We start from the raw sequence: 27,468 nt of genomic DNA on the forward strand, positions 1-27,468 counted from the left end.
TGCAGGGGGGCAGTGTCCATGTTTTACTTCAAGAATTGAGTATACCACTTCAGGAAAGCTGTAACTGCTGAGGGGAAAATGTGCTTTAATGTAGGGCTTAAAAAGTTTACCAGACACTTACTAGAGACAAAAGAGGGGACCTCCCCACAAATCAGAATTGCAGGACAACGCCAAGGTGGGAAGCCCATCTTTCCCCTCTCCTGACTGCCAGGAGGAAGGGGAATTGCAGAGTTGCCATCAGCCTTCATTGAGAGACCTCCTTGTACTGACCTTTACTAGTAGGTGTCTGGAGGATGGCAGTTCCCTTCCTGGATGCTGCGGGGGGGAAGCTTTATTCTCCCCATTTTTGGGTGCTGGGATAGAGTGCACTACTTTCTCTCCACACTCCACTTCTGGTTACTGTGAAGAGAAGGTAATGCTTCCCACTTTAATCTTTCACCACCACCCCTTTCCCAGGTTTGCGTCCTGGTACCCCCTTTCTCTACCCCCACAATAAGGAGAATTATTCAGAGTTGAGTGCTCCATTTTCTTCATTCTGGGTGAGCACAGAATGCAATGCAGTGCCTATCACAGGAGTACTACCAGTTCTGTCTCCTGCAATTTATTCTCCATCCCAGCCCATGTGCTTCTGGCAGAGCAATGGGAGAGAAGTGCCTATTAATGAACCCTAGCAACACTTGAGCCGAGCAGCTCCAGGCTACATTCAGTAGTTCACTATCTGGATTTCACTTTCTCAAGCAAGCAAGTATATTTTTCAAGACTGGCTCAGATGTTGGATTTCATCATCTCGGTTATCAGATCCACGGACAACATGTAAAAGTTAGAGTAGCACAGACTGCTCCTCAGAAAAATGAATTCTAATTTGCTAGTGGGTGAAGGGAAGTTCTTCTTGGGTTGTGGCTCCATTAAGATCCCACATACCATACAAACATCTAAAAAAGAGCCACTGGACCCAACTGACAGAAATCTTGGGGTAGCTCTCAGATCAGCTAGACATCAAGGTTGTATCTGTTGGTGCTACTAAATGAGCTGCTTGTTTATTTTCATCTTTAAACACAACTCAACCAGGAAAGTATCCAAAATTCTCAGAGGGTCAAAATAAGGTTGAACAAAAAGCCTCATCAGCCTCACATTTCAGAAGAGGAGTGGTTCTGAGTGACTCATTTCATTTTCTAATGACCCCACTTGTCCTTCACAAGCATAAAATACAGAAAGATTTAACAGGCTGCATAATAAACATCTGTAGACTTATTTTTGACACCTCAGCATCATAAGCAGCACTCTTGACTGTCAATCCTTTCTGAAAGTGACAGTGTATACAAAATGGACACTTTCCTCATATATTTTCAAGAGTCAGACCTATTACTTAGCAAAAATCCTGCGCAGGAGAGGAGAATGAACATTTAAGCTGAAAAAATCAAGGCACATTGACTAAAGAGGAAATACGCAACACAACTTAGTTTGCTCAAAGAAGGTACTTCATAAGGAAGGTGGAAATTGTGATCTATGCAAGTCCAAATGTAAAGAACAAATGCTAACATAGATTTCAAAACATGATGAAAATGGGGGAAATGGAAAAGAAAATTTCTTCCCACATCCACTGCTTTTTTGAGAGAGAGAGATTTACTGACAAAAACAGTTTTCTAAATCTTCACATTTGGTGTTCTTTGCATGTCAGGTAACTAGTATTGCTTTGTTGTACAACAAGAGAACCAACGTATTCCCTCAATAATTGATGAATAAATGGTTTTGTTCAAAGAAAATCTGGTTGACCATATTAAAAACAAAACATTACACACAACCACCATTGCATAATATGACTATGCTCTAAGAAACTAACCAGGTCATCTCCAATAACCTAACTTTGATACCCAATTCTGTCGCCTCTACTCATGCCAGCATGAGCAACAGTTGTGGTATTAACTCAACCTTATAGCATACTCCTAGACTCTACTGTAATTCAGTGTGGGAGCTAGCTGAAACCTGGCTATTCAAGGCTCTGATTAAAAGATAAAATGATTAATATGACTCATTTTTGTCACTGCACTTAATGCAACATGAAAAATAAATTTGTTCTGTATTTGTACAGCACTTAGCGCAACAGGCTTCTAGGCATTACCTCTGCCTTTCTTTACCTGGGTGCAAAGGGCCCTATCTGCAGGGGAACCAGCATGGTTCTTTTTGCAGGGAGAAAGGCATCTATGAAGCTTGAATAGTAGAAGATGTATGCTCAGCTGCACAAGCTTTTAGGTAGGGATTGTTTAGTGGCATTAGCTCCAATGGCCATTCCCCTGAACAGAGAGGGGACTCGGGAACCGCAGTGGCTATTGAAGCTGTGCAGTGGTATTGTTTCCATTCTCTGGGCTGATCAGGAATGCAGGAGCACATTTCCCTGTGGCACCCCATAGTGAACACCAGCTTAGTTGGGCAACGCTTTAGAGATGTAATTTCTAGAGCACCAGTATATTTATCACCATTCAAGCAAACTGTGTAAGCAGAAAATGAGGGCTTCTTTAATCTAAAACACGAAAGGAAATCTAAGCTAAACTTCAGTGTCTTATGGTTTTAAAGTGCAAGTTTAACTTTCATAAATTCTTATAAAAGAGCTGAAGGCTCAGACTTGTGGGAATTCCTGTGGGCAGAAACCAATGAGTTACATAACACTCTAGATATTAGCAGCACAAACAATCTTTTTATGAAACTTAAGACTGTGTAAACTTAGAGAGTCCTCTGGCAATTCAAAACTCAGGACTGGATTTCAGCCTCCTGCTCACAGCCCCCATCCCTCAAAAAGCTCCCAAATCACTCCACACAGTATATCACCCCCAGGTTACTCTATCTTCTCTTTAGTAATCTTTTAGTGTGGGACCAAGCTTTTTGTTCACCCTTTTCTCAATACCTCTGGAAGAGGATGGCTGGCTGACCTGTTTCCCACACCTGCCTTTTGAACCAGCAAGCCTCTCTCAGTCCATGTGAGGTATCTTTAGTAGGAAGGCAACCTACCAGCTCACTCCAGCGTCCTCCGTCCTCCGCAAAGGCTGGGGAAAAAATACTCCTCCCCATCCTGCCGCAATTGAGCCATTAAAGCACTAGACAGAGGCACATCATTAGTGCCCTGGCACATGCACAAGTAGGTATGTCTACATTTCAAGCTGGGGGGGGGGGTCTTAGTCCCAGCTCGAGGACAAATACTGACAGTATTTCTCATTGTGCTAGGGCACTAAAATTAGAATCTAGCTATAGCAACATGGGCTGTGGCATGGACTAGACGCCGAGTGCGTGCTGACCCTAGACATGTACTCGGGGCAGTTAGCTTCCCCTGCTGCTCATTCATGTCATGGTTACACTATTTTTAGCACACTAGCTCAACGAATGCTAGCATGGGTACGTCTCCTCAAGCTGGGAATCACACCCCCAGTGCAAAGTGCAGACATACCCACAGTGCTAAGGCACTGCAGCCAAGCGAACGTTACCAGCCCTTCTTAGAAAATGGCTTATGGGAAGCAGGCATCTGTCCCCTAAAAAAGACTCAATCTAGGTGTTGGAGGAGAAAGACAAATGGACCTACCCTGGTCAGCCTCCCAAAGGAGCAGAAAGGGGAAGGGGCTGGTAAGTTACCCCTAAAAAACCAAAACAGGGGGGAAATGCTGATAATATAGCTCCTAAAGACACAAGGAAAGCAGGTAAAAGCCTACTATATTTACAAGCAAATCACGGTAAGAGGACAGTAATACAAGTCACACAGCGAGGTGGTGGGACATGTCCAAGGTCACATAGGAATGGTCTGATCTTGCATCCTTTTAAGTCAGTGACAACACTGCAGCCTTAATTAATGCAGGATCAAGTTGCCAAATCCAGGTCTAGAACCACAGTCTCCTGACCCCCAGTACTCCAGGCTTCACTGCCTCCCTCTATAATAGTCCATTATCTCCAATGGACTATACACACAAATGTGAGGATTTGCAGACTAGCACCCCTGAGGAGCACAGCACTCGCCTGCAGATCTTAAAGACACGGATTGCTGTTGCATCACAAGCTTCATCCTGTCAATTACTAAACTGCCCTTGTAGATAGGTTTCAGAGTGGTAGCCGTGTTAGTCTCTATCAGCAAAAACGACAAGGAGTCCTTGTGGCACCTTAGAGACTAACACATTTATCTGGGCATAAGCTTTCGTGGGTTAGAACCCACTTCATCAGATGCATGGAGTGGAAGTTAAAGAGCAGCTATAAATACATGAAAAGATGTGAATTGCCTTACCAAGTGTGAGGTTAGTCTAACAAGACAATTCAAATGACAGCAGGAAACCAGGGAGGAAAAATAAATTTTTGAAGAGGTAATGAGAGTGGCCCATTTCAGACAGACAGTTGACAAGAAGGTGTGAGTAACAGTAGGGGGAAATTAGTATTGGGGAAATTAGGTTTAGGTTTTATAATGACCCAACCACTCCCAGTCTTTAATCAGGGCTAATCTGAGGGTGTCCAGTTTGCAAATTAATTCCAATTCTGCAGTTTCACTTTGGAGTCTGTTTTTCAAATTTTTTTGTTGAAGAACTGCCACTTTTAGGTCTGTTATTGAGTGACCAAGGAGACTGAAATGTTCTCCTACTGGTTTTTGAAAACTATGATTCCTGATGTCAGATTTGTGTCCATTTATTTTTTTGCGTAGAGACTGTCCCGTTCGGCCAATGTACATGGCAGGGGGCATTGCTGGCACATCACATTGGCAAATGTGTAGGTGACCAAGCCCCTGATGGTGTGGCTGATGTGGTTAGGTCCTATGATGGTGTCCCTTGAATAGATACGTGGACGGAGTTGGCACCGGAGTTTGTTGCAGGGTTTGGCTCCTGGGTTGGTGTGTAGTTGCTGGTAACTATTTGCTTCAGGTTGGGGGGCTGCCTGTAACCAAGGACTGTCCTGTCTCCGAAGGTCTGCGAGAGTGAGGAATCGTCCTTCAGGATAGATACTAAATCCTTGATGATGCGCTGGAGAGGTTTTAGTTGGGGGCTGTAGGTGACAGTTAGTGGCGTTCTGTTACTTTCTTTGTTGGGCCTGTCCTGTAGTAGGCGATTTCTGGGTACCCTTCTGGTTCCGTCAATCTGTTTCTTCGCTTCACCAGGTGGGTACTGTAGTTTTAAGAACGCTTGATAGAGATACTGTAGGTGTGCGTCTCTGTCTGAGGGATCGGAGCAAATGCGGTCATATCTTTGAGCTTAGCTGTAGACAATGGATCATGTGATGTGGTCTGGATAAAAGATTGAGGCATATAGGGAAGTATAGTGGTCAGTAGGTTTCCGATATAGGGTGGTGTTTTGTGTCCATCGCTTATTAGCACTGTAGCGTCTGGGAAGTGGGCCTCTTGTGTAGACTGGTCCAGGCTGAGGTTGATGGTGGGGTGGAAATTGTTGAAATCTTGGTGGAATTCCCCAAGGGCCTCCTTCCCATGGGTCCAGATGATGAAGATATCATCAATGTAGTACAAGTAGAGTAGGGGCGTAGGGGGACAAGCTGAGGAAGCATTGTTCTAAGTCAGCCATAAAGATGTGGGCATATTGTGGGGCCATGTGGGTACCCATAGCAGTCCCACTGACTTGAAGGTATAAATTGTCTCCAAAACTGAAATAGTTATGGGGGAGGACAAAGTCACAAAATTCAGCCACCAGGTTTGCCATGATGGTATCTGGGATGCTATTCCTGATGGCTTATAGTCCATCTTTGTGTAGACAGCTTCTATATCCACAGTGGCTAGGGTGGTGTTTTCTGGAAGATCACCAAAGGATTGCAGTTTTCTCAGGAAGTCAGTGGTGTCTCGAATCTAGATGGGCGTGCTGGTAGCATAGGGCCTGAGGAGAAAGTCTTCATAGCCAGATAATCCTACTGTCAGGGTGCCAATATCTGAGATGATGGGACATCCAGGATTCCCAGGTTTATGGATTTTGGGTAGCAGATAGAATACCCCTGGTCGGGGTCTAGGGGTGTGTCAGTGTAGATTTGTTCCTGTGCTTCTTCAGGGAGTTTCTTGAGCAGATGGTGTAGTTTCTTTTGGTAAGCCTCAGTGGGATCAGAGGGTAATGGCCTGTAGAATGTGGTGTCAGAGAGTTGTCTAGCAGCCTCTTGTTTGTATTCGACCTATTCATGACTACTACAGCACCTCCTTTATCAGCCTTTTTTACTGTGATGTCAAAGTTGCATCTGAGGCTGTGGATGGCATTGTGTTCTGCACGGCTGAGGTTATGGGGCAAGTGATGCTGCTTTTCCACAATTTCAGCTTGTGCACATCGGCGGCAGCACTCTACGTAGAAGTCCAGTGTGTTGTTTCGACCTTCAGGAGGAACACTTGGTAAGGCAATTCACATCTTTTCATTTATATCTGCTCCTGTATCTTCCACACCATGCATCTGATGAAGTGGGTTCTAGCCCATGAAAGCTTATGTCCAAATAACTTTGTTAGTCTCTAAGGTGCCACAAGGACTCCTCATTGTTTTTGCCCTTGTAGAAGTTTCCCTAACCATGTTACCAATACCACCCAAGTTTTTAATAAACTGAAGAAATCTAGCTTATTTTGTATCATTTGTGCTGTTTACTTTTGCCATTTCATTCAGTGAAAACAACAGTTCACTTTTGTTTACAGTTTCTACTAAGTTTCAACTTTCTGGTTCTGATTCATTAGCACAATGCTACTATGTTTGAGTCACAAACACTGGATGCAAATATTTCCTCTGCAAACAAGACACTGCTCACAGATTTATTTATTTAATATTAAAAACAAGGTTTTTTAAAATTCCCCAGTTTAGCTTCAGTTTTCACTTTAAAAATTAGCATTGTGAAAAAGCCAATAAAGAACTCAATAGGAAAGGAACATATTTACCTTAAACATCCCATTAACAAAACAATTATTTCTCTTACTTTATCTGAAATAGTGACATAAGATCAACTCTGCTACTAGAGGAACTTTATTTGATGTTCCTGTCATTAACCAAAGAGACCTAGGGTACATTCCTTTTGTTATGATGTTTTATATGCGCAATCTTCTGATTCTCAGTCAGACTCCAACAAAAAATATCCAAAGGCATCTTTTGTTTGCGACTCAGTCTTTATGAGCTTCAATCCCTTGAGACCTTGGAAAGGAATGTATCTGTCTTTTATTGTACCAATATTTGGAAATACAATAAAAACAAACCTAATCCTTTTCTGCAAAAAGAAAAGGAGTACTTGTGGCACCTTAGAGACTAACAAATTTATTTGAGCATAAGCTTTTGTGAGCTACAGCTCACTTCATCGGATGTATCCGATGAAGTGAGCTGTAGCTCATGAAAGCTAATGCTCAAATAAATTTGTTAGTCTCTAAGGTGCCACAAGTCCTCCTTTTCTTTTTGCGAATACAGACTAACACGGCTGCTACTCTGAAACCTGTTCTGCAAAAGTCACCCTGTTATAAAAGAGCAGTTTACATTATAAAGGCCCTCATGCTACAGTCCTTACACATTCTTAACTTCCAGAGAAGTCAACTAACACTTTGTGTTCATGAGGACTGCAGGATCAGGTGGTTAAAATGCCAGAGGCCAATCTACACCAGAGTTCCAACAATTGCGACCACCAGTAGCTCTGCACTAGTGGTAGCAATAGCAGTATATTTAGGAAAATAGGCAAATGCACAAAAGATCAGAAATTTGGGAGACAATTTCAGATAGTATGTAGCAACTACTTGCTGCATAAGAGTAAGTTATTCATATATCACACATGACTAGTAAAAGCAAAGTAGACTCACAACAAACCTTGGTCTGAAAACTCTAAGCTTCTCATAATTTAAGATCTGTATGTACTTTGTCTCGGGTCCACCTCCAGTATTAAAAAAACCCCACCAAAAACAAAAACAGGGCCCTAATCCTTAAAAGTCTTATGCATGTGTGCAACTTTACCTAGCTTGAGTAGTTCCATTGATTTCAAGGGAGCTACTCACAGAGCCAGATTCCCTCTTGGCAAAATTCCATTAGTGTTAGAGTTAGGTGAGCAGAGAATCAGGCCCACAGTGCATATAAAAAGAAAAGGAGGACTTGTGGCACCTTAGAGACTAACCAATGTATTAGAGCATAAGCTTTCATGAGCTGTTAGTTTAGACTAGTTTAGACTAATAAATTTGTTAGTCTCTAAGGTGCCACAAGTCCTCCTTTTCTTTTTGCGGATACTGACTAACACAGCTGCTACTCTGAAACAGTGCATATAGATACACATGTGCTTAAGATTGGAGCCCCAACTGTTACTTACCAAAACAAAATAAAGAGCCTATGTAATGGTTGCAGAATTTGGCCTCAAGTGATATAAAAGTTTTAGAGTATTTCATTGTAATTACTACTGTATATCATCAGAATAAACTACATGAGTTTTCTAGTAATTAGTCTTGAAAACACTTGCTATAATGCATTTCTCTTTCAAAAGACATTAAATAAGTGCAATGCAAGAATATGGTACTGGAAATCTATTTTATTCACTAAAATAATGAAAATAAGCAATCACCAACTTAGATTTATGCACACAATAACACAAAGTATGCTCGGCTTTAATTACAGTTTCCTCTAAATACCTTAAAAGAAAACACTATGTCAATGCTCTTTAACTGCTATTGCTTCAGACAGAATATAATTCATATTATTAAACACAGTAGACAAACACAAAGGATGAAATCTGCAAGGCTGTGCGCGTACTGCAAGGCTTACTACACCAAACTAAGTAAGTAGTACTCTGACAGTAGAAAATTATATTTGAACAACAGCAATGACTGTAAAACATACAAATGTATTCACTAGGTATACCAGGCTTCTCTTGTTAAGATCTTAACAAATTTTACAAAAAGCGGGCTGCCATTATTATCCTCATTTAACATAGAAACAACCAGTCCTGAAGCTAGGGCTCTGATCTCATGCCCATTCATTTCAGTGCTGGAAGATCAGGGCCTAAACAACTTGCCTAAACTCAAAAATATAGGAACGGTTAAAAAAGTCCACAACTTCTGCATCCCCAGCCTCTTCTCCATTAGCATTTTTCTTCCTATTTTCCACGACAGCATTATCACTGGTGCAGCTCCACTAGTGGTAACTACAACAGAAGAAATGCTGCAGACAGGCTGCCAGCAGCCACCAGCATTTTAACTACTTGACAGTGTAGTTGCAGAGCAGGGCTAGATAACATGCTGATTAGAACACCAGCAGTAGGGCTCAGATTTCCACCATCGTTATCAGTGGTGGCCACACTGACAAAAGGCTCCCTAAACCAGCCTTAGGTTCCAGGCCAAAAGGAGTTTCACCTTCAGAGAGAATCTGGGCCTGAGTATATGAGTATTTTGATAAAAAAAAATCACAAAGCACGAAAGTTAAGGCAGTATTAGTGTAAATCGATCTCTGGCTGTAATATATCTTTCCTTATTCTTAGAGATAAAATCAATCCCCTCATTCCCACAAATGCAGCCCACTACCTGCTCACCCTAAGTAACTGAAGTGGTCACATTCCTTCTGCTCCCTTCGCCTCTACCCACCAACTCAGGGAGTTTGACACACTGGATCAACGAAAGCATGGATCCAGAGTCAGCTGCTTCAGCTGGCCATTTTGGGACTGACACTCAGACCCCACCTGCAATAAATAGGGATGAACACTCTTCTGCAAAGTTCCTTCAAGTAGGGAGAGTAAGGGGCTTAAATTATGTGAAGTCTGCATCGGCCCCCATGCTTAGATTAATTTTATATATTAGAGAGACATGCACCTAAGCAAATTATAGGTTTTGTACTGTCATTTTCCCTTTGGTGAAATATCACGTACAGATTACTCCTGGGGGAATTCTGTGCCAATGCAGAATTTTGCAGAATTCCCTGTTTCCCCTGCAGAATATCTGGCTGCCACCAGGGGCTGCTGGACTCTGCAAAGCCCGGATCACAGTGAGCAGAGCCCCCAGTCTGGCAGAGCTGGAGGCTGCACGCTCCTTGATCCTCATCCTCCCAGGGATGGGAAAGGCCCAGGAGACCCAGCCCAGTCTGGCAAAGAGTAAGGAAGGGCAGGGCCACACCACACCATGTCCCCCAGTGGGACAGTAAAGAAGTTGGGGGGAGTAAAGGCTCTGGGGGTGCTGGTGTCTGGGCTGGGGGCTGCTCTGCAGCTGGGCTCTGTGGGAGGGTGGGGGGTGTCTGGGCTCTAGGGGCCCCACACAGCCCCCTCCTGGAACTGGGTTGTTCATAGAATCATAGACTTTAAGGTCAGAAGGGACCATTATGATCCTCTAGTCTGACTTCCTGCACAACGCGGGCCATAGAATCTCACCCACCCACTCCTGCAATGAACCTCTCACCTAAGTTTGAGCTACTGAAGTCCTCAAATCGTGGTTTAAAGACTTCAGGGTGCAGAGAATCCTCCAGCAAGTGACCCGTGCCCCACGCTGCAGAGGAAGGCAAAAAACAAACAAAAAAGAACCAGGGCCTCTGCCAATCTGCCCTGGAGGAAAATTCCTTCCCGACCCCAAATATGGCGATCAGCTAAACCCTGAGCATGTGGGCAAGATTCACCAGCCAGACACCCGGGAAAGAATTCTCTGTAGTAACTCAGATCCCACCCCATCTAACACCCATCACAGGCCATTGGGCATATCTGTCGCTAATACTTGAAGATCAATTAATTGTCAAAATTAGGCTATCCCATCATATCATCCCTTCCATCAACTTATCAAGCTTAGTCTTGAAGCCAGATATGCCTTTTGCCCCAACTCCTTCCCTTGGAAGGCTGTTCCAGAACTTCACTCCTCTGATGGTTAAAACCTTCATCTAATTTCAAGTCTAAACTTCCTGATGGCCAGTTTATATCCATTTGTTCTTGTGTCCACATTGGTACTGAGCTTAAATAATTCTTCTCCTTCCGTGGTATTTATCCCTCTGATATATTTATAGAGAGCAATCATATCTCCCCTCAGCCTTCATTTGGTTAGGCTAAATAAGCCAAGCCCTTTGAGTCTCCTCTCACAAGACAGGTTTTCCATTCCTCGGATCATCCTAGTAGCCCTTCTCTGTACCTGTTCCAGTTTGAATTCATCCTTCTTAAACATGGGAGGCCAGAACTGCACACAATATTCCAGATGAGGTCTCACCAGTGCCTTGTATAACGGTACTAACATCTCCTTATCTCTACTGGAAATACCTCGCCCGATGCATCCCAAGACTGCATTGGCTTTTTTCACAGCCATATCACATTGGCGGCTCATAGTCATCCTGTGATCAACCAATACTCCAAGGTCCTTCTCCTCCTCTGTTACTTCTAATTGATGCGTCCCCAGTTTGTAACTAAAATTCTTGTTATTAATCCCTAAATGCATGACCTTGCACTTTTCACTATTAAATTTCATCCTATTACTATTACTCCAGTTTACAAGGTCATCCAGATCTTCCTGTATGACATCCTGGTCCTTCTCTGTATTGGCAATACCTCCTAGCTTCGTGTCATCCGCAAACTTTATTAGCACATTCCCACTTTTTGTGCTAAGGTCAGTAATAAAAAGATTAAATAAGACTGGTCCCAAAACTGATCCCTGAGAAACTCCACTAGTAACCTCTTTCCAGCCTGACAGTTCACCTTTCAGTGTGACCCGTTGTAGTCTCCCCTTTAATTTTCATATTGCTCCCCATCTTTTCCAATTTAGCTAATAATTCCCCAAGTGGAATCATATCAAATGCCTTACTGAAATTGAGGTAAATTAGATCCACTGTGTTTCCTTTGTCTAAAAAAATCTGTTACCTTCTCAAAGAAGGAGATCAGGTTGGTTTGACATGATCTACCTTTTGTAAAACCATGTTGTATTTTGTCCAATTACCATTGACCTCAATGTCCTTAACTACTTTCTCCTTCAAAATATTTTCCAAGACCTTGCATACTACAGATGTCAAACTAACAGGCCTGTTGTTACCTGGCTCACTTTTTCCCCCCCCTTCTTAAAAATAGGAACTATGTTAGCAATTCTCCAGTCATACAGTACAATCCCTGAGTTTACAGATTCATTAAAAATTTTTGCTAATGGGCTTGCAATTTCATGTACCAGTTCCTTTAATATTCTTGGATAACGATTATCTGGGCCCCCCGATTTAGTCCCATTAAGCTGTTCAAGTTTGGCTTCTGCCTCAGATGTGGTAACGTCTACCTCCATATCCTCCTTCCCATTTGTCGTCCTACCATTATCCCTAAGCTCCTCATTAAAGACCGAGGCAAAGTATTTGTTTAGATATTGTTGTAGGGGTTTCTTTAATTCTCTAGTCCTGAAGGAATCTTTTTTGCTGTTGTCTGTATTGATGACATACTTGTTGACAGGTATTTTGAAATAAATTACCAAAATAATCGAAACTGGACTGATTAAAAATTCTGCATATTTAATTTGTCAAAATGTAATTTTTTGGTGCAGAATTCCCCCAGGAGTAACAATGTATATAAACCTGTTGCTATCACTTACCTAGTGGGATGCTGGTACAGTATACAACCACCTCCCTTCTCCATTAGCTCTTCCATGCAGTACATTTTCCCTGAGCACTAGAGCACAACTGACGTTTACTTGAAGAGTGATGCCCATCTTATTGATACTGTTGACAAGACTGTCTGAACTCCTCTTCCCCTCAAATTGTATATGTAACCAAGAGAAAAAATTGCTACATTAGAAGAACTGAAAAAGGAAGCAAAGGAAACCTCCCCACTGATTGATGGGGCCAAAAAAAAAAAAAAAGCCACCTCAGTTTTAGGATTCTGCATTCTAGCATTATGGGTTACCGTATTCTTTGTAACTTTTTTTTTTTTTTTTAGACTATGATTGAAGTGATACAAGATGTAAAAAGCAATGCTGAATTACATGGACTCTTTGTAACTAACTTGTAAGTTGGAGGAGATGGGAAGGATTCCACAGACTTTTGCTAAAGGGGATGGACAGTTAATGATAATTATGCAGACATTCACATCTGTTTACTAGCAAATGATTAAGTGCTCAGAAAGGTGAGGCTGATGTTAAAAAAAAAAACAAAAACAAACCTCAGTTCACAGGAACAGAAATGCTAGCAACAAAGATAAGGGGTCAGATTCTCCAGCAAAACATGGCTGCCTTGTGGTTCATTGCAGCCACACTGTGGCCCTAAACCCATCTTAACAAGCCCATAGAAGATTACCATGCAGTCATGGCGACTCCTGTGATATAGAACTGATATAGGGGCTCTTACACCACTCCTCTTCACTGCTGGGGAAGCAGGGATATACAGGGTCTTGGTAGTGAACAGGAGCATGATTGGTACACCCATCCAAAGATCTACATGGTGCATATGTTTTCAGCACTAAGGAGCTGTTATAGCCTGGTGTCAGTTAAAACATATGGAGCAGAAGAAAGCTTAGTACATTGAAATGTTAGGCTTTTCCAAATCAACTGAAAGCCTTAGGGAACGTGTAAGATGTGCTCAGTTCCAAACTTACTGTGACAGAATTCAGATTTGAAAGATACCCAACATAATCTAGTACCCACAGATCTTTGTCAGGAGAGTCTAGGAATCATCTCTCTTTCTATAATAGATGTCATTCCCCAATCACATCTCAGATCATTGGTGTGGTTTAGAATGTCTTATTCATATACACTACCAAGCCTGTAGCTAAGATAAGGACTTCCCTTCTCAGAGCTACAAGCTTAACTATCCACCATACAGAAAGGAAAATGTACCAGTCTTTCCCGTGTGCATATATAAAATGCCCTCTATAAAGGGCGAGAGAGCTAGAAAAGCTAGAGCTGAAAAAACAATGGAAACAGTATAAATGAATTTTATTTGAAAAATACTAAGTTAATCAAATTGATTATTCTATAAGTAGTTTGGATTGTTATTGTAAATTGATTATTCTATAAATATTATTTGACAAGTTCAGCTGCTAACAGCTAATGAAGCTTTTACTTGAATTCAAATGGTAGCACCTGTGTTTCTGCAGCACGAGAGTCTGAGCTCTATCCCTACTTTCACCATGAAGCTTTGATAACTCATGGTGGGCAAAATGATAACCATGAAACCCTCTGTGAGCATGAATTTGTACAGTATGTTTTATTAAAGACACTTTATTCCCAGGTGTTTCACTGACCAAAAGAAGAAGAGGCCTTATAAACTATGAACACATGCACATCATCACAAAATTTTACCAAATATCAACGTAGCTAGGCACTTGTAGGATTCCCTGCAGTGCAGCATGTGAGCACCTTAAAAGTACATCAGACACTAAATAGACTGGACAGTATTTCTCCATGGACAGGTCAAAACAATTACTATTTGTCCATGCTTGTTTCCAAAACCCTATGAATTAACTACAGTGCACAACAAAGAAGACAACATACCAAAAGAATAACCAGTACTTCATTAAATCCTTTTTGGCTAACAATAGAAGAGCTCCTCATGTTGCTTGGTTTAAATAGAAAACTAAAGAATATGAGTTCTGAATGCAAACGCAACCTTCACAAGGCATTTCAGTTCTGTAAAAGTTACAAGAGCTATCTCAACCTAATTATTTATAGCTCTGAGCTATTGGTCTTTTGATTTCCAGCGTGGGAAAGCCAAATCTTAAGCAAAAAGAAAAGGAAGGAAAATTAAAAAAAAATTTTTACATGTACATCTACACAAGCAACATGAATAAAATGTAATGCTTGGATTCTATTAAAAATATCCCTCTGAGTTATGTGGAACTATAACTGCTTTTTTATTATAGCCCTAAAAGCACTAAAATAATGTTGCCTTGTGTCTGAATATGTAATATTGATGAAGTTTCTGCTAAATTTATGGCATCATCTAAAACTAAATTATATTCAAGTCCAAAATCTACATTTTCTTTAAAACTATACAAAACTTCAGTCTTAAAAAAAACTTGTAGTATTTTTTCCTTTGTTTTTTATTCCGCTATTTGTACTTCAATCCCAAAAGAAAAATGAAAGAGCATATTTCAAGGCACCTGTTCAACACAGTGATCTCTCTCTAGTTTTCTACTGTAGGTTTAGAAATTTACAAGCTATAGGAATTGTCAAACTGGATCAGACCCATAGTTCATCTAGTCCAGTATCCCCTGTCTCCGACAGTGGCCAGCACCAGATGATTCAGTGAAAGCTGCAAGAACCTTGTAGTAAGCAGATGTGGGATAATCCGCATCCCTCATTAGGTCCCATCCTGGTCTCCAATAGCCAAACTAGCTTGAACCCTGAAGCATGAAACAAAATCCAAGTCTGGTTTTCCATGGCTCCTGAGAAATACCCACTAAAATCTTTGTGATTTTCTTTTTCACCATTAAAGGGATTGTTGGATTCAGTTTCCCAGTGCAATAAAACTAAAAATAGTCAATAAAATCTGGCAACAGATAAAACACACATACCCTTATTCATAAAACAATTTGTTGCATTATCATGTTTCTATTAAAAACAAAACAAAATCAGAATCCGAGGTCTTGCATGAAAAGATTTCCTGTTTCATAGCCAAAACATCTTCTGGAATAGTTCTTTTCTTTCTGTTTTGAATAAACTGATTAAATTTTGTTGGACTGACCTTTTTTCCCCCCCGCTCTAGATCTTTTGTCAGGGAGAAAAACAAAACAAAACAAACAAACAGTCTGGAGATTTCTTTTTGTAAAATTGTCTGTGTAAGTAAAATCTGGATTAGTATGCACTTAATAAGCAATAAACTAATAAAGCCCCAGTCCTGCAGAGATACATGCTTTATCTTTATGCGCTGAGTAGCTGCGTTGACTTCTGTGGGACTATTCACAGTGCATAAAGTTAAGCACATGCATGAGTCTTAAGAATTGGGGGAATGAGGTCCAGATCCTGCAAAGATTTACATACAAGAGTTTGACTTCAATAGGATTGCTTACATATGTAAAGCTAACCACATGCATATGTCTTTGCAAGATCAGAGCCTAAGTAAATTTCAACTACTTGAAACCCAGTTTACCACAGGTGAGAGTGAGAAAGACTCTCAGAAGCACATAAATAAAGCATGGGGGAGGGGGGGAGGGGGAAGGTTTTACAGGCTGAGTGGCTGCATAAGAGAACCTTCACTCCTGCCCGCAAATCACAGAGCAGATCCCATCCCACCCCTAAATAGGCTGGCACAGAAGGGACCATAGGCAGAAGAAGCAGAGATTCTAATCAGCTTGCACCAAGGTGGATCCACAGACTGTGAACTACCATATGGTGAGTGTAGAAGGGCAGCCATCTTTATTCTGATCCAGAGGCTGAGATCAGCTACCCAAGGACTGCATTGCAGCCTGTCCCTGGGGGTGAGAAGTTGCATTCCTTCCATCCATCCACCCCCGATTAGTCATCTGGCAAAAGGCAAAGCAATCAGCCACAGTCCATTTTCAAAACTCTATGTAATAGGTGAACTGTGCAAAATTCTTATATTTACACAAATGAAACCGCATTTGTGCATACGTACCAAATAACCACTTATGCAAACAAGCTGGTGCACACAAATACAAGAATTTGCACATGCAGGTAATGAACAGTACATGCAAATGAAGAATTTTAAACTTATAAAATGAGTGCACCCACCTTTTGCACAATTCCTGTATTCTATCTCTTTTTGAAATTGTGACCTATGATGTGTACTTGCTGACAAGAAAGTTGCTTTACAGAGATGGAGATTTGTTTGTTCAGATTAATCCTCATCTTGGAGTTAGGGAATATTAAGATAGAGATGCTTTTAAAAAAAGTACCCCAAGTCCCATGGAACTTAGGTGCTTTCTGAAAATTTTACCCATACCTTTGATTTTTAGAGATTTGTTTGTCAATATGGATTATTATTAAGACCTATATTGAACTGTTACTATTGAAATGTGCTTTTTAAAATGTTTATGTTATTTAAAATCTAACTAGGCAACTATCAAAAATAAAGCTCGCTATTATTGGCTTATGTCCACTTAAGATGGTTTTGATGTTCTTTCAGGAGCTCTAATGCTATTAAACCATTTGTTTATATGGCTACTGTACAACTTCATTGTTTTTATGCCAAATCTTTGACAGCACTTACACTAAAGGATATGCATATTATCATGTATTAGAGGAAACATCAGCAGGCCTTACTTTAAGTGCTAACAAATTTTATTCTACACTGACATTGGATAAACTTTTCTCTTTTTATTCACTCTTGGAAATGGAAAATCTTGACAAGAGAGACAAAAAACTTTGGCTGGTTATACAAATTAAAATCAGAAGGTTTGACTATGCATAAATAAATTAATAGCTATAGCACCTTTCACAGCTAGAAAGTTACTACCTTAAGGGCCTGATCCAAAGCACTTTTATTTCAATGGAAAGACTCTCGTTGGCTTCAACAGGGTTTGGATCAGACCCTAAAAAAAAAAAAAGCAGAATTTTGAGACAAATTTTTAGCCTCCTTGCAGCTTTGGCTAGGAAAACTGGTTTGGCATGAAAATGGCCAGATTTACTTTGAAGGAAAATTATTTTTTTCCTGTTCTCTGTAACATTACTTTTAAAAGTTACCCCAATTAAAACTGATGACTGTCCAAATTTTCTTTGGGTCCCTGATAAGTTATTCCTGCCCCTTCAAACTTTCTAAAAAGAAATCTCTCTGTTTTTGAAAACTAGTGTGTTAGCTACATTGGGGTGGAGGGGGGAAGCTTGTAGTTAAGCAAAGTTACTAACAACTCTTGTATCTAATCATAATGGGGGTGTGTACACAAGAATAACAAAGTGTCAAATGTTAGGACAGTGTGGCATTTTGTGGACTCATTCCAGTAGCAAGAGATTTCTCATTAAACCCAACTCAGCAAAAGAAAAAAAACCTGAGTGGCTCTCTGGTATGAGAAATATAGGGAGTGACAGAAAGTACTGGGGCTAAACCAGCTTGAAGGGAAACTGGCATGAGGTTCTCAGTAGAATTGTGAATACAATCCCGCCCCAGAGATTTGTTTCAAAATAAAAAGAAAGCCGCAACATTCATTGAGAACCATACATCCCATACACTGAGTAAGGAAGGTGTCCCACAGAAAATATGGTCTATGATTCTGTAATATAAGATATAACAAAGTGTATATACACAATAGGGCAGAGTTAAGGGTGTGCTGATAACTCCTACTCTGACATTTCTTGAGTACTTAACTTTGCAGATGTAATGTTCTTGTGATGCAGGTTTTTTGGGGGGGAGGGGCTTGTATGGAAAAATCTCTCACTACACATTTTAAAAAAAGTATCTCTGATGATGGTGGGCGAGTAATAGGGGACAAAGAGGAATACTTACGATTCCAACTTTACCATTTTCCCACATCATTTACTGCAAATTAAAACAATACTCTCAGCACATATGTTGGCTGCTCTCCCCCTCCTTAGTATAAAATTAACACCACTAGCTTGGTTTGATGAATAAATTACACTGCAGTCTGACCGTCTGTGGCATACATGTAAAGCGGACTGGGAAATGTGCGGCCTGCAGGAGGATGGTATGTTTTTTGACTCACATTTGGAAGGATGAATAGGGAAGGTAGAATGGAATTTCCAGTTCATATCGGGAGGGCAGATGGGGTAGTTCAAGCTTTCTGCCTCAAAGGGAATGGGGGAAAGCCACTGTTTCTGGATCGTAAAGTATATGAAGAAGATGAGATGAGTCTCTTGACCACAGACAGAAGCTGGAATGGGGGAAAAGGGCCAAGTCTGTATATGGAGGGTAAGAATCGAAGTGTTAGTACCCCAGCCCAAAATGAGCAGATATAATAGAAGACAGCCTGTGAGCAAGTCTATGGGCTACACAGTGGTGATTTGAGAAGCTATGCAGCTCATGTTCAAAATGTCTATAACCCAGTGTGAATAGGTATAAAAGATTTTCTCTGTTTCATAGGTTGGTGGTGGGCAAATATTGAAGGCAGAGTTAAAGTTGGTTTTGGAACATACAATACAATATTTCATAAGTGCAGATTTATGCAAGTGATTGTTGAAACTGTATTTGTTGTATTTGAATATACATCCATCTCCCCTTAACTACTTATTTCTATATTTCTAAATGCTGTTACTGAATATTTTTAAGTTAAACTTTAGCTTCTTTGGCCTACATATGTTTAAACTTTGGTACCAACTAGCCACTAAGGGTAACAAAGGCTTACACAGCTCCTTCTGTAATCAAAATATCTTAAAGCACTTTACGAAGTCATAAGTTAAACACTGGTAGTACAGTGACTGCAGTAGGCAAATAAAACAGCTATTATGCACTCAGTAGCAGCTCCCAATCCTGCAACATGCTTAGCACTTTGTGGGAGCTGTGCAGCACTCCTATCTCCCACTGAAACAAAAAGAAGTTGAAGGAGTCAGTGCCCCAAAGGAGCTGATCAAGCACTAAAAGAAGGAATGTTGCTGAACACACCAGGTTCTTCCCTGAATTCTTTGAGAAGTGCCAAGAGACTTAACATCCATTGCTTTTGGTATGATGCATAATCAGAGAGTGGATATTAGTGTAATGGAGCTGCATGAGATAATAAGCTATTAGAAGTATATAAACAAACTCTAAACAAACAACCAAAAAGATACTTTTAAACACGAGAAAAACATAATTCATACATTTTACACAATTTTAAGAAAAGGAGTACTGGTGGCACCTTAGAGACTAACAAATTTATTAGAGCATAAGCTTTCGTGAGCTACAGCTCACTTCATCGGATGCATTTGGTGGAAAAAACAGAGGAGAGATTTATATACACACACACAGAGAACATGAAACAATGGGTTTATCATACACACTGTAAGGAGAGTGATCACTTAAGATAAGCCATCACCAGCAGCAGGGGGGGGAAAGGAGGAAAACCTTTCATGGTGACAAGCAAGGTAGGCTAATTCCAGCAGTTAACAAGAATATCAGAGGAACAGTGGGGGGTGGGGTGGGAGGGAGAAATACCATGGGGAAATAGTTTTACTTTGTGTAATGACTCATCCATTCCCAGTCTCTATTCAAGCCTAAGTTAATTGTATCCAGTTTGCAAATTAATTCCAATTCAGCAGTCTCTCATTGGAGTCTGTTTTTGAAGCTTTTTTGTTGAAGTATAGCCACTCTAAGATCTGTGATCGAGTGACCAGAGAGATTGAAGTGTTCTCCAACTGGTTTTTGAATGTTATAATTCTTGACGTCTGATTTGTGTCCATTCATTCTTTTACGTAGAGACTGTCCAGTTTGGCCAATGTACATGGCAGAGAGGCATTGCTGGCACATGATGGCATATATCACATTGGTAGATGCGCAGGTGAACGAGCCTCTCTTAAGTCCCATTTACTTCAATGAGACTTAAGCACAGACTTAAATGCTTTGCTATAACAAAGTCACAGACATAATCCTGCATCAACAAGAAACCAATGGCAAAAATCCCATTGGCTTCAACAGATGAAGGATCATTTCCCAAACATATTGATTCTCCACTGTATTCTGCACTTACCTAATGAGGGGGCATGGGAGAAAAATGTGGGATGGTAGGGATAGGAATCAAAATTAAAGAAAAATGTTCCTTAATGCTTTATGCTTTGTAACTACTTGCCATGTATGAGCTTTTTCTGGGGATTTTAATTCTAAAAGCAGACTTGGAAAACAATGTTTCTCTATTCAGACCTTTTTCATTAGCTGTATACAGTTCTTCCTGAATTGTATTTTTCAGGTGCCCATGACAAAGATATGTAGAGAAAAAAAAAACCCCATGAAAATTGAACGTATTGAGGAAAAATGTTTGAAAAGTGCTGAAAATGCCAGAGCAGCCATTATGGCTACCAAGTCAACAGCACATGTATTTTGTGCTCTGAAAATTTCTGTCTAGGTCACAAACTAAAGTTCTTAAAGAAATATATTTATTCAGAATTCTTTTACCATTATGTTAAACTCAAATTCTCTCAACTGCCAATGTTCTTTAAATTAAGTTTAAGAGAAAAAAACCCTGAAATTCTGCTTTGAATTGAGTCCTTCCTGCATTACTGAAGACCAGCATAAAATATTTACAGAAACATATAGTGTTTAGTTTGTGTTGTTGTTTCGTTTCTGAAAAGGAGAACTAGGTTTCTTCACCTCAAGCAACATCCTTTTAAAAATGACGTGAGCCAACTGCTACTGACATTTTCTTTAGGAGACCTAATGTGACATATTTATAGATTTTCTGAAGCAGTGATAAGCAGAGCAAATACACATAGGTTTGTTTTTCATATGGTGAAGAGGAAAAAACTCCCTAAGCATACTCCACTTTGATATTGACTACCTAAACAGTGCATCAGCTGGTTCCAGGAAGCATTGCTGTTTTAGGTAAACCACCCTGTGATACTCCAAGATAGGCTGCTATATTTATGAGACAGTTTCCCGTTTCAAGACGTTATTCAGCAAATTTAAAGACTTAAATCCATCTACCACAATTGTCTGGGTCCTTCTCAACTCTTCCAAACACTCAAATAACCAATCAACACAGATTCACACCATAACCCCTATCCTATAAAGATATATGCATATGCGTAGTCTCACTGAATTTCAGTTTAAGTTAAGTTTCAGAGTAGCAGCCGTGTTAGTCTGTATTCGCAAAAAGAAAAGGAGGACTTGTGGCACCTTAGAGACTAACAAATTTATTTGAGCCTAAGCTTTCATGAGCTACAGCTCACTTCATCGGATTCTTATGCTCAAATAAATTTGTTAGTCTCTAAGGTGCCTCTAAGTACTACAGTTGAAGTTAAATCTGAAGAATTAGGACCTAATTCATGAGAAAGCCTTGATGTCACCAACCCCTGAAATTTAACAAAAAAATTTTACAGACTTATAGGAAGTTTGTAACCTTCTGAAATATATGAGATTAGACTGTATCTTGTGGCATTCTTTTCAAAGAGGACATAATATTTTAGGAACAGACCTCCATGCATATATCAAATCTTACTGCAATTATCATCAGGCTACCAACCTTATAATTTATGCATGCATTAATTAAGGTGCGAGTATATTATTAGTATACATTCTCTTGTTCACTAGAGTATTTTCTCAGCACACTTACTGAAATTATTTCAGATTTATATTAAGCAAAAATAAATCATTATTACCTCACTTGTGATTCTCCTACCTAGATTGGTTTACATAGAAAATCTCTATTAAACAATCTTCTATATAGTGTTACATTTTAAGGAAGACTTTTGTCCTTTTACCAGACTGCAACAGCAAAGTTTCAGATTAGGAAGGATAATTTTCTGCGGTGATCTCAAAACTGAAGTAAAGAGTCAAATTGTTGCTCTCTCCATGTTAGCACGTTTCAAATACCAGGAGGCAAAACTCTGGAAAACACAAATCCTTTTATACACCTTGAGGTTTACAATGACCTCGCAGCACTATAGTATCTATGAGGCACCCAGGGCCTCAACATGAAGGGGTTTGTGTACTTGTTTCGTTGGAAGTAGTAGTACAAATTGTAACTTGTGTAAGAATGTTAATGGGGTATTATTCTTGTTCCAGAGCATTGATTTTACTCTCTGACACAGAGCAAGGTAAAAGGAAAAGGAGTACTTGTGGCACCTTAGAGACTAACAAATTTATTTGAGCATAAGCTTTCGTGAGCTACAGCTCACTTCATCGGATGCATCCGATGAAGTGAGCTGTAGCTCACGAAAGCTTATGCTCAAATAAATTTGTTAGTCTCTAAGGTGCCACAAGTACTCCTTTTCTTTTTGCGAATACAGACTAACACGGCTGCTACTCTGAAACCAGAACAAGGTAGCTAACCATCTAAACAACTTCCTAGAACCAGATTACAATCCACCGTGTCAACCACAAGGCAACAGCAGAGACAGATTTTGCACCTGCAAGGATGTCAAACAAACAAACCAGTCTTTGCAACTGAAACAGGGGAACAATTTGTACGTTTTCCATCTCCCTTCCCCCGGTTAGCCAGCGCAGGGTTCGGTATCCGTTTGAAAGGCGTGGGGTGGGCAAACTAAGGCTTTGCAGCATTTGATGTCATTACACCACCACCCCACCTGTTCAATCCGGATCCACCGCTAGCAACGAAAGGAGTAGGACGGAGCCTCCCCGGCGACATGCAGGGGCCCATGCAACCCCACTGTCGCGCTTTCGCCTTCCCCTTCCCCACCAGCAGCCACCCCAGCCCCCTCCCACAGCCACCATCCCTCTTCTCCACCCCGGCTGCCAGCCCCCCCCAGTGCCCAGACAGCCCCTTGCTGCCCGACCCTCGGAGCTGCGGCGCCCGTACAGCTCTCCCGGTGCCACCCGCCCCGAGCCAGGGGGCTGCCCAGCGCCACCGCCTCCGCTGCCTACGAGTCCCTCCCCGCGGGCAGCCGGCAGGACCCGGCGCTGGGAGGCGGCGGAGGAGCCCGGGTCCCTGAAGGAGCAGCTGTCGCAGCCCCGCACGGCCCCGGGGGGAGCAGCCAGGCCAGTCCGCAGGGGGCGAGCCGCGCGCACTTGCCTCTGGCCCCGGGGGACTCCGCGCTCCAGCCCCGTGGCACCCCCCCGCGGTGAGTTCCGGGGCTGCCGGAGCGCCCAGCGCGCCCAGGCTGCAGCGTCCGGCTCGGCTCTGCCGCCCTCTCTCTCTGCGAGCTGGGCTTCCCCCGCCGGCGGCAAGACCCCCCCCGCCGCCGCCGCCGCCGCCGCCGTCCTCCTCCTCCCGCTGCTGCTGCTGCTCCGGGCAGGCTGGGTGAAGTTACGCGCCGAGCCGGCCCGGCCCGGCCTCCCTCCCTTCCAGCTCCGGTGCTCCGCGCGCCTCCCAGACACGGGGCTGCGCCGCCGGCTGAGGCCCCGCCCAGCAGCAGCCCAGGCTCTTCCCCTTCCTCCTCCCCCCGTCTGGCGCCGAGCGGCGGGGCGGCATCGCCTCCCCACTTACCCTTCGGCCGCCCTCAGGCGGAGCGGGGCTGCCTGGCTGCGCGAGGCGGGGCCGGGTGTCCCTTCCCAGGCGCCAGCCAGCACGGCCGCAGCTGCGCCCGGGGCTGGGAGGTTCCGCGAGGTCCCCGCACCCGTGGCCTTGCAGGAAGGAACGTTTGGGGGCAGGAGATACCCGCAGCAGGTGCGTGACTTCACAGCGCCAGGAGCACGGCTCCCGGGGCAGGTGTTTAACACAAAGCTCTCCTCCCTGCATCACGCGGCGGTGTAGAATAGGGCACCTCCTCCAGGCTCTTGGCTCGTACCGGATGCTTAGATTGTAAGCTCTCTGGGGGCAGGGAACTGTCTTTTCCTTCTGTGTTTGTACAGCCACTAGCACGAATACAGGGCTCTTAGGGGGTCCGGTCGTACAAATATTAATAACGAATATAACTGAAAATGCAATGGGATATTTCATCTACTATATGTTAGGCCCTTGTGGTCTGTTCATATTACAGTATGATCTAGCGCAGTGGTACAGAAACTCTTCTAGTGGCGCTCCCTCCCCCCCATTGCCACCCTTACAGCTGCGCTGCTGGTGGTGATGGCACTGCCTTCAGAATTGGGTGGCCAGAGAGCAGCGGTTGCCGGGTGGGCTGTTCATGTTGCTTGTGGCATGGCAGGACTGGTTTTTTTTTTTTTTTAATCCTGCTCTCCTCCTGCCCTGTAATACTCACTCTATTTTTATTCCGCTCCTGCTATTATGGCAGCGGGTCCCATAGGACTCGCAGGATCCCAGTTTCTTTATGCCCCCCCCCCCGAGAGAAGCTCTTATGTCCCCCCAGGGGGTACACCCCCCCAGTTTGCGCACTACTGGTTTTAGTGGATTGACAGTGGGACTGGAATCCAGGAACTCATGACCCCTGAGACGATGACTCATATTAATGGCTTTCGGGAAGCCATTTAACCTCTCTGTTCACCCATTAGAGCTAGTAATGCAACGAATTGAGGATTAATTAGTGTTTGTGCAACATTAATTAATGTTGGTGTCAAAACCATTATAGAAGTGCAACATTATAAAATGCTCACATACAGTAATACAAATAGTAAATAGAAAAGGAGTACTTGTGGCACCTTAGAGACTAACAAATTTATTAGAGCATAAGCTTTCGTGAGCTACAGCTCACTTCATCGGATGCATTTGGTGGAAAAAACAGAGGAGAGATTTATATACACACACACAGAGAACATGAAACAATGGGTTTATCATACACACTGTAAGGAGAGTGATCACTTAAGATAAGCCATCACCCACAGCAGGGGGGGGGAAGGAGGAAAACCTTCCATGGTGACAAGCAGGTAGGCTAATTCAGCAGTTAACAAGAATATCAGAAAAAAGAAAAGGAGTACGTGTGGCACCTTAGAGACTAACAAATTTATTAGAGCATAAGCTTTCGTGAGCTACAGCTCACTTCCGATGAAGTGAGCTGTAGCTCACGAAAGCTTATGCTCTAATAAATTTGTTAGTCTCTAAGGTGCCACACGTACTCCTTTTCTTTTTGCGAATACAGACTAACACGGCTGCTACTCTGAAACCTAAGAATATCAGAGGAACAGTGGGGGGTGGGGTGGGGGGGAGAAATACCATGGGGAAATAGTTTTACTTTGTGTAATGACTCATCCATTCCCAGTCTCTATTCAAGCCTAAGTTAATTGTATCCAGTTTGCAAATTAATTCCAATTCAGCAGTCTCTCGTTGGAGTCTGTTTTTGAAGCTTTTTTGTTGAAGTATAGCCACTCTTAGGTCTGTGATCGAGTGACCAGAGAGATTGAAGTGTTCTCCAACTGGTTTTTGAATGTTATAATTCTTGACATCTGATTTGTGTCCATTCATTCTTTTACGTAGAGACTGTCCAGTTTGGCCAATGTACATGGCAGAGGGGCATTGCTGGCACATGATGGCATATATCACATTGGTAGATGCACAGGTGAACGAGCCTCTGATAGTGTGGCTGATGTGATTAGGCCCTATGATGGTATCCCCTACTACTATATGCCACAAGGGGCCACAACAATGGTTCCCGTAACCCACCCAGCAATATTGTTAATCTATCCAACTATACTCTTAGCCCAGCGGAAGAATCTGTCCTATCTCGGGGCCTCTCCTTTTGCCCCTCCACCCCCACGAACATGATACAGTTCTGTGGTGACCTAGAATCCTATTTTCAACGTCTCAGACTCAAGGAATATTTCCAACACACCTCTGACCAACATATTAACCCACAGAGACCTTCCTGCCAACACTACAAAAAGAAGGATTCTGGGTGGACTCCTCCTGAAGGTCGAAACAGCAGCCTGGATTTCTACATAGACTGCTTCCGCCGACGTGCACGAGCTGAAATTGTGGAAAAGCAGCATCGCTTACCCCATAACCTCAGCCATGCAGAACACAGTGCCATCCACAGCCTCAGAAACAACTCTGACATCATAATCAAAAAGGCTGACAAAGGAGGTGCTGTCGTCATCATGAATAGGTCGGAGTATGAACAAGAGGCTACTAGGCAGCTCTCCAACACCACTTTCTACAAGCCATTACCCTCTGATCCCACTGAGAGTTACCAAAAGAAACTACAGCATTTGCTCAAGAAACTCCCTGAAAAAGCACAAGAACAAATCCGCACAGACACACCCCTGGAGCCCCGACCTGGGGTATTCTATCTGCTACCCAAGATCCATAAACCTGGAAATCCTGGACGCCCCATCATCTCAGGCATTGGCACCCTGACAGCAGGATTGTCTGGCTATGTAGACTCCCTCCTCAGGCCCTTCGTTACCAGCACTCCCAGCTATCTTCGAGACACCACCGATTTCCTGAGGAAACTACAGTCCATTGGTGATCTTCCTAAAAACACCATCCTAGCCACTATGGATGTAGAAGCCCTCTACACCAACATTCCACACAAAGATGGACTACAAGCCGTCAGGAACAGTATCCCCGATACTGTCACGGCTAACCTGGTGGCAGAACTTTGTGACTTTGTCCTGACCCATAACTATTTCACATTTGGTGACAATGTATACCTTCAAATCAGCGGCACTGCGATGGGTACCCGCATGGCCCCACAGTATGCCAACATTTTTATGGCTGACTTAGAACAACGCTTCCTCAGCGCTCGTCCCCTAATGCCCCTACTCTACTTGCGCTACATTGATGACATCTTCATCATCTGGACCCATGGAAAAGAAGCCCTTGAGGAATTCCACCATGATTTCAACAATTTCCATCCCACCATCAACCTCAGCCTGGACCAGTCCACACAAGAGATCCACTTCCTGGACACTACGGTGCTAATAAGCGATGGTCACATAAACACCACCCTATATCGGAAACCTACTGACCGCTATTCCTACCTACATGCCTCTAGCTTTCATCCAGATCATACCACTCGATCCATTGTCTACAGCCAAGCGCTACGATATAACCGCATTTGCTCCAACCCCTCAGACAGAGACAAACACCTACAAGATCTCTATCATGCATTCCTACAACTACAATACCCACCTGCTGAAGTGAAGAAACAGATTGACAGAGCCAGAAGAGTACCCAGAAGTCACCTACTACAGGACAGGCCCAACA

At 42.5% G+C, this 27,468-nt stretch overlaps 1 protein-coding gene across 5 annotated transcripts in view; it reads right to left on the bottom strand.

The window, feature by feature from the left end:
• PIP5K1B (phosphatidylinositol-4-phosphate 5-kinase type 1 beta) overlaps positions 1-24,112 on the bottom strand; it is a 168,648-nt gene extending 144,536 nt beyond the window's left edge. For 2 of the 5 annotated variants that reach the window (XM_043515437.1, XM_043515438.1), the window contains exon 1: positions 23,443-23,724. The gene's annotated coding sequence lies outside the window, so the exon portion shown is untranslated. Of the gene's footprint in view, positions 1-23,442; positions 23,761-23,856 lie in introns of those variants that run through there. The other 3 variants (XM_038403537.2, XM_038403535.2, XM_038403536.2) reach the window with 3 other exon arrangements.
• Positions 24,113-27,468: the final 3,356 nt, after the last annotated feature.

The sequence above is a fragment of the Dermochelys coriacea genome, chromosome 5 (assembly GCF_009764565.3).
Source record: "Dermochelys coriacea isolate rDerCor1 chromosome 5, rDerCor1.pri.v4, whole genome shotgun sequence".
Lineage (NCBI taxonomy): Eukaryota > Metazoa > Chordata > Testudines > Dermochelyidae > Dermochelys > Dermochelys coriacea.